The sequence below is a fragment of the Eutrema salsugineum genome, unplaced genomic scaffold, assembly GCF_000478725.1.
Source record: "Eutrema salsugineum unplaced genomic scaffold, Eutsalg1_0 scaffold_7, whole genome shotgun sequence".
Classification (NCBI taxonomy): Eukaryota; Viridiplantae; Streptophyta; class Magnoliopsida; order Brassicales; family Brassicaceae; genus Eutrema; species Eutrema salsugineum.
Window position 1 is genome coordinate 13,734,796 of NW_006256486.1, and position 7,525 is coordinate 13,742,320.

The 7,525-nt window shown below is 39.3% G+C and overlaps 1 non-coding gene across 1 annotated transcript; it reads left to right on the plus strand.

Moving 5' to 3' along the window:
• Positions 1–5,394: 5,394 nt before the first annotated feature.
• On the plus strand, positions 5,395–5,501 carry LOC112083212. The gene has a single exon (XR_002897509.1). It is a non-coding gene; the product is annotated as a small nucleolar RNA R71 (small nucleolar RNA).
• Positions 5,502–7,525: the final 2,024 nt, after the last annotated feature.

A 7,525-nucleotide genomic window follows, 5' to 3' on the forward strand; every position in this document is an offset into this window, starting at 1 on the left:
AAGACAAGACATTATGCAAAACAGCAAGAGAGGGTGGAGCTGTTGATATCCACAGTTTCCAATCATATTCTTCTTGCCTTAAGATTCTTGATCTCCTTTCTTCAGGTTCTCCTCATGACTCCCCCAGACTTAGATTTTTGTCCAGGTTTTAAAACCAATGCTCACAAATGAATACTTGTAGCCCTTGCTTCAGATAATTTCGGCCATCCTAGACTCTTTTAGGCTTTTTGTTTTTCTTTTCCTTTCATTTTTTTCTTTTCGAAAGGGAAAAATGCCTTTGGATGTAGAGTCTTAAGGGGCACGAAATGTACCTTTAAGTTCAAGCTTTTTGAGGCACCATTCTACTTTAATAGATTCTTGATGCTCTACTTTCCCAAATTTTTTCAGTCCTTCTCTTGAGTGACTGAAAACCATGTTGTTCCTCTCTCCGGCGTTTTTGCACATATCTGCCAAATGAGCTAAAGAGAGAATGCATGAAGTTTGAAATGATGGTTTTGGGTAAAGGGTGTGGTACCAGCTAAAGATGAACTGGCCATTTAGGACAACAAAGACGGGTAACAATGAGGTGAAGATGTCCTAGATGTGTATCATGATGCCTGCTAAAGCCAATGATGAGAAAATTAGATGTCAATATTATGTTTTAGTGAAATGAGCTAGTCTATCCTAGCAGAAAAAGTCTCAATGAATAGAAATCCTTTTGTGGGAGTTCGTAGTGCAAGTACTCTAGCTACCGCCTAGTCTAGTACTAACCACAAAATAAACTAGCATGTAAAGTCTAGAAGCACATGAGTCTTACTCATCATAGTTTGTGTCAAACATTCCTGAAAAATACTTAAGGTCTTTTAGTAAGCATACAAATTTAAAAATTTGCAAAAAAGATAAGAAACAAAGAAAAATAGATTAGTACGGATAAACATCCTCCCCCAGACTTAAATCACACTGTCCCCAGTGTGAAAAAGTTGGTGAGAAAATGGTGAAATAAAAGCAAGAGCGTCTAAAATAAAAGAAAAGAAAAATGGTGATAGAACCGTGGGTATGATGTGGTGATGGATAGGCGCCTATGTCTCATGGCTGTCATATGTCACTGTGGCAGAGGAGTCATCATCAAACCGGAGGTTCTTCTTCAGTAGCCTCTTCATGTGCCTGTTGATCTTCTCTTGCTTGTCAAGCTTCTTCTTAAAATCTGCAAAGTCTGCATCACTCCTAGTGGATGCGCTAATCTGAGAAGAACTGGCTCTTAATGAAGATGGTGCAGGCTGAAGTCTCCTGCTGTTTGCAGCTACCTCTCTCTTGGCTTTTGCAGCCAGAAATTGCTTCATGGTTAGAGGTAAGAGTGGAAAATATGGTAGGAAGTCGCTAGTCTCTGGTTTCCATCCCGGGTCTGCTCCTTCTCGGAGACGGGGCATTGAATCCGATGGTAGAAGAACCCTGTACTCGGTGGAACTGGTGCAGAACTTGTAAGCAAATTCAACTGGGTCCATCTTGGCTCTGGTGATAGTCTTGTCTCTAGAGAACTGGGAGATATCAAACCAGTCCTCTCTAAGAGGTGTCTCAGCTAAAAAATCAACTCCTGCTGCTATCATAAGCGAAGTAATGATGCTCCCAAAAGCTGGTGAGTAGTCCTGACAATCAGATGTAAGCATCTCATGCTTAACGTTCAATAGATTCCTTGAAATGATACAAGCAAAGCAAAGAAACCTGGGGTGATCTGCGAATGGTAACTGTAGTGTCACCAACTCTGGCTTAAGGACATTCGCTTGGTTGGCTCGCGAAAACACAGTGTGTGCTAGTAGCTTATTCACATAGCGGAGAACAGGATGAGAAAGTAATGATTCCTTGGACCTCCTTTGTCATAAACTCCATAATCCATCAGTTTCCAAAGATCTTCATCTGGATCCTTCTCCAATGCAATCTCATCATAATAAGGCAACTTCAAAGTATCACATATCTCTAAGATGGTAAGAGAGTAGAGATGACCTCCAATAGAGAAGGAGAGTTTGCCATCTAGAGCTCTAGGAGTAGCTCTCTTCTTGTAGCTCAAAGTTGTTGATGCAAGGAACTCCTTGGTGTGGCTCTTATAGGTCTGAAATCTCTACTCCATGAATGATCTCATCCCAAGCCTATCAAGATACCATATTGATATCAAGCATCTCAAGAGCTGAGTAGTCTATTGCTGGAGTTGGCTTGATCTTCAGCTTCTCAAGCTGCGCCAAGTAGTTGATGTCTGGGTCAATGGCTTTACCAACAAACTTCACTTTCGGCCTGGAGGAAGACATGCTTTCCGAGGTACAGATAGCTGAGTGGAGGCTCTTTCAATCTCTCCTGAAAAGATTCTTCTTTGCGCGGTAATGAAGGTGGATAGAGGTTCGTCATCACTCAGTTGTGTCTCGTTTAATGCGTCATATGTCTCCTGTGAATGGGGCTTTTTTGCATGAGAACTCGTCTTGGTTCGAATCAGTCGAACTTGAGAGAGATTCATGACCTGCAAAAACGAGATTCTCGAGACAAAGAGTAAATCAAGCTGCTTTGGTATCGATTTTTATGATCAAGGTGTTCATGGAGTTATCACAAACACATTCACATGACAAACAAGCTGTAAATGCATCAAACATTGCAAAATCTAAGAATTTCTGGTCAAGTTCGATATATTGATGTTCAACACATGAGATTTCTAAATCAAGATGATGTTAATGCTCACTCACATGTAATCTAATCTGGTTTTCTATCAACAAGAACCAAACAATCCAGATTTGCAAAGCTGAATCAAACAGATCTCCAAATTTCGATTTGCTCAAAGTCTCAAATCTCAGATTTTCGAAAATTTAAAATCTCTATGGTCTAAGTGTTTAATCATGAAATTAAACTACCCAGTAGTCTAGTCTTAAGTTCAAAGACAATCTCCAATCATCCTAAGGTGAATTTCTATTCATTCTAAGAAAACCCTAAGTTTGAGTTCTTAAGAAAAAGTGAGAAATTTGGTACCATACCTTTGGTGAAAGTGTTATGTGATGATAGATTTGGAATCTCCTTTGAAAAAAAGTGAGACAGATTCGAAAATTTCAAGCAAGTGTGTCAAGTTTGAAATCTGGTCTTTTCTCAAAATCTCCAAGCTTGTTGGGGAAGATAAAGAGAAAGACTTTTTTGATCTTTTAAATCCTCTTTTTCTTTTTAAAAGGCGTTTTTCTTAAGAAAAATTTATTTTTAAAAGTTTAGAAGACTTTCCTTGGTGTGTTTAGCACGAAAATTATGCTTCGGGAACTTTCCGGTTCAATCCCGGAATAAGTCAGGATTTTGAAGTTTCGGTTCACGGGAATTTGGGAAAACAAACCTGGGAGCAAAACCAAGCCCAGCCGCGAGTCAGGTGTGCGTGGCCCCGGCAAAGGCCGGTTTGGTCGTGGCCGAGGGACGTGGGCCGCAATAAATGATGGTCCGGCCGCGGCTGAATTGATCGCGACAGCAGAAATTGCTTCCCGGGGGTTCCCGGTTTCTCCCTTTTTCCTGTTTCCTCCTCCTATCTTTTTGTATTTTCTGGTTTTTTTTTAATGTTTTTGGTTTTTTATGGGTTTTATGAAAGCTTGAAATGCATAAAAAGAAAATAAAAAAAATCAAATAGAAAAGAAATAAAAGGAAAATAAAATCATACCAAATGGGTTGCCTCCCATTAAGCGCTTTTGTTTAAAGTATTTTAGCTAGACTCTTGGCAGGATTAGGATTGAGAAAAAGAGGTAGGATCTCTCGAAGTAAGAGTCCTTGGGATCCTTAGGCTGAACTTTGGATCTCCTTCATCTTAAATCACAATCTCTTTTCCTTTCTTAAAGATTTTTGCATCTTTGAAGACATGTCTTGTCCTCTCAACAATTTCTTCAAGATTTTTCTCTTTCTCCTTGATGATGTCTGGTGGCACCACTATCTTGATCTTCTCAAATTTCCTGGATGCAAGTGCTTTTAGTTTCTTTTTGTCATCCAACATCTTCTCTTTGCTCTTATCCTTGCGGTTTGGAGCTTGATCCGGTGTGGTCTTATATAACTTTTTTCCTGTCCACATTTAAGAAAACTAAACAGCAATTTGCATGGTCAATAACAGCACCTACAATAGCTAAGAATGGGCGACCAAATATCAAGGGTCTTTCTTTGTATTTGTCCATCTCTAATACTTGGAAATCGGTTGGGATAATTTTGTTTCCAATGACCAGTGGCAAGTCCTGGATCATTCAATTTGTCCTCTTTTGAGATGAATCACCAAAGATTATCCTTACTGGAGATGAGACAAATGTTCTTATACCAAATCTCTCAGTAACAGATTTTGACATAACATTCACATTAGCACCAGAACCACAAAAACAATCTGAAAATTCAATTCCAGAAATTGAACTAATGAAAGAAAAACGCCCTGGATCCTTAGACTTTTTGAGTCTTTGGTTAGGCAAGCATTTGGGTACCTTAATCAGAATGACTTGGCTTATCTCATGCTCGGTTTTAGATTCCTTCATGAGAGGTGTCAAATTTTCATTAGTCTGCGACAGGTTCTTCTTCCAAAACTGCTATCATAGCATTGCAAAACTTCTTTGGATTATCTTCCACTCTTTCTGGTAAGACTCCTGGTTGTCTCTTCATTGAATCTGTAGTCTGGCCTATCTAATGTTCCAACTTCTTGACATGGATTGCAAGAGATTCAAACTTCCCATTCAAGTCATTGTACATACAATCGATCCTCACTCCCATTTCCGTGATTGACTTCTCATTGCCTTGAGTTGTCTGCATCATAGTTTGTTCAAGCGATTTTACTTGGTTGCTTAGCTGGGAAAGGGTTGCTTCTAATGAGCTGGTATGTGCTTGTTGAAGATTGAAAGGTGGTCTTTGTTGGAAGTTTCCTCCTCCATAGTTCCCATTTTGGAACTTGTTTGGAAATTTCCTTTTCTACTGCGGATAAGGCTGGTTCTCGGCTCCTTGATTCCTGTATGAGAGATTGTTAAAGTTGGCACCAGCATTCCTGAAGTTGTTGTTGAAAGTTGGGCTGAATCAGTTATGGTATGCCGGAGCTCCCATGAAATTGATTTCTTCTTCTTGGTACATGTCATCTTCTTCATATCTTCCATCTTCTTCATTTCCTGCAAAAGTATCACAAGCATGTATATTTTTATTTTGAGACTTAAGAAGTTGACTTACCATGCTTTTTAGCTCAGCGATCTCCCTTAATTCATGACTAGTGATAGTCTTCTTGATCTGTCATACTCAGGGTTGTTGTTGCTGTTAGCTACAACTAGATTTTCAATGAGTGCTCTCCCTTGTGGTATGGTTTTCGAACTGAAATCTCCATTGCTGACAGTGTCAAGAGAAAGTTGATACTTCTTCTGTAATCCTCTGTAAAAGGTGCTTAGCAGGTTTGCTCCAGAGAAACCATGATGAAGGCAGTCTCTCTCATACTCTTTGAATCGCTCCCAGGCTTCATAGAATGATTCTATTGGGGCCTTGTTGGAAACTTTGTATCTTGTTTCTCAGCTGGTTCGATCTTGACTTGGTGTAGAAGTGGTTCAAAAAAGCTGACTTGCATTCTTCCCATGAAGTAATAGAACCAGATGGCATAGGTTAAAACCATCTACAAGCTTTTCACTTAGAGAGAAAGGAAAGAGCTTACACTTCACATAGTCTACAGTTTCTGGAGTTGTTCTCACCATCCCAGGTATTTCTTCAAAAAGATCAATGTGGTCCATGGGATGCTCAGTAGAGATTCCACAGAATTGATTCTGTTTCACCAAAGAGACAATCTGAGGTTTTATCTAATGATCTCCTATTGGAACAGGAATTTGAATAGCTGATCTGTTTTGGAAGTGATGGTGAGGTGCATCGAAATCGGCAATGAGTATATTCTGAGGCTGTCTTCTCGCAGGATTGGCAAGCTGTATGGGTCGATTGGCTTCTCTTCATTAGGTGAAACAATGTTTTCATCATTCTTTCTTTCTTTTGGATAGACCTGGTATTGTCTTCTTCGGTTATCAGCGGCTGGAGCGGCATTTGCAGGGACTCGGTTTCCCTCTTCATCGAGTTGTGGCTAGCCATCTATTTCATGGGCAGCATCTAGGTCATCACCATGAATAGAATCATGGTTATCATCTCCAATGTGATCCTCCTGATCACGGTTTAAAAGATCTTCCGGATGGGCATTCAGATTGGCCATCTTGAGCGTTCTTCGTCTGAGTTTCCTAAGTGCTCTTTCGTGTTTGTCAATCTCGTCTAAGGGCAATACGATGTCGTCAGGATTTCTCCTAGTTTTCATGCACCTGTGAGCAAAGAAAGCAAAGATAAAAAGAGAAGTTAGAAAATCTCCAGCAAAACTCAAAAATCTTGAGGTTTAAGATTGAAATTAGATTAAGAAATCAAGTCAACAACGACAAATCCCCAGCAACGGCGCCAAAAACTTGATGTGGGTGCAGTGGCCAACACAAGTTTTACCCTAGACAAGCTGTAAGTGCACAGCAAACGCAGTAGTACTTAGAGATCGAATCCACAGGGAGAAGAAAGAGGCTCCCTTACAAAAGATCTAAAAATGAGTATTTATAGTTTTTCTCCAAGTCTTGGGCGTCTAGGGCTTGTAAATTAGGTGCAGGAAGTGTCTTGGGCCTTAGTTGGGCTCCTGAGGTTTGGACATAGGTCCACCGGGGGTGAAACCTCTTGAGTCGCGGTGGGAAGAAGGCTGGCCGCAGGTGAAAGCACCGTGCTTGACTGAACTTGTGTTGATCGGCCGTTGGATATTATCTGGAGATCTAATTGGTGGATTGCTTTAATTTCAAATGTGTTGGAAATCTGGTTGTGTCCTCTATAATGTCTCCAAATTTGGAGATAATCAGACGGTGAGAAGGTCTTAATTGGTTGCTAAACTTTTGACGGCCTGAATTTATCCAAAAATGTTATTTTGCTCCAAAATGCACTCCAAAGTCCCAAGTTTCCTGAAAAGCTCCAAAACATGGAAAACACTTATAAAATCTTTAAAACTGAGTGAAAATACCTGCATAAGAAACTGAAAGGGATCGATAAAAGTAGTCAAAATCAGGTGTTATCACCAACCAATGTCTGTTAAACAAAGAAATATGTAAAAGAGTGCAACGCATTACTTTAATTCAGAAATCGATATAAAAGTGACAAGTATCTCTAAACAGAAATCATTATAAAGAATGAAAACAAAAAGGATTTTTTATAGTTTTTGTAAACATGTCGATTAAGCACTAATTTTTAGCATAAACTTTCTTGTAGAGAAAATTCATTGTTTTCCTTTGTGGTACTTCTTTCTTGTCGGTAATAAGTATTTTCAAACTTTTTCCTGATGTTACTCTTGAATTAACAACATAGAGCTGACTGTGAGAGAATACAAGTTTGGGTTGTAGAAAACTATGGGGAAGTATAAAAGAAAGAGTTGTAGAACAAAGAGAATAGAGAGAAATTGTATATTATTTCTCTTAATCTGATTTGTACAAGGAAATACAAATATATAGAGAATAAAACTAGCTGTTACAATAATAAATGAGAAGAT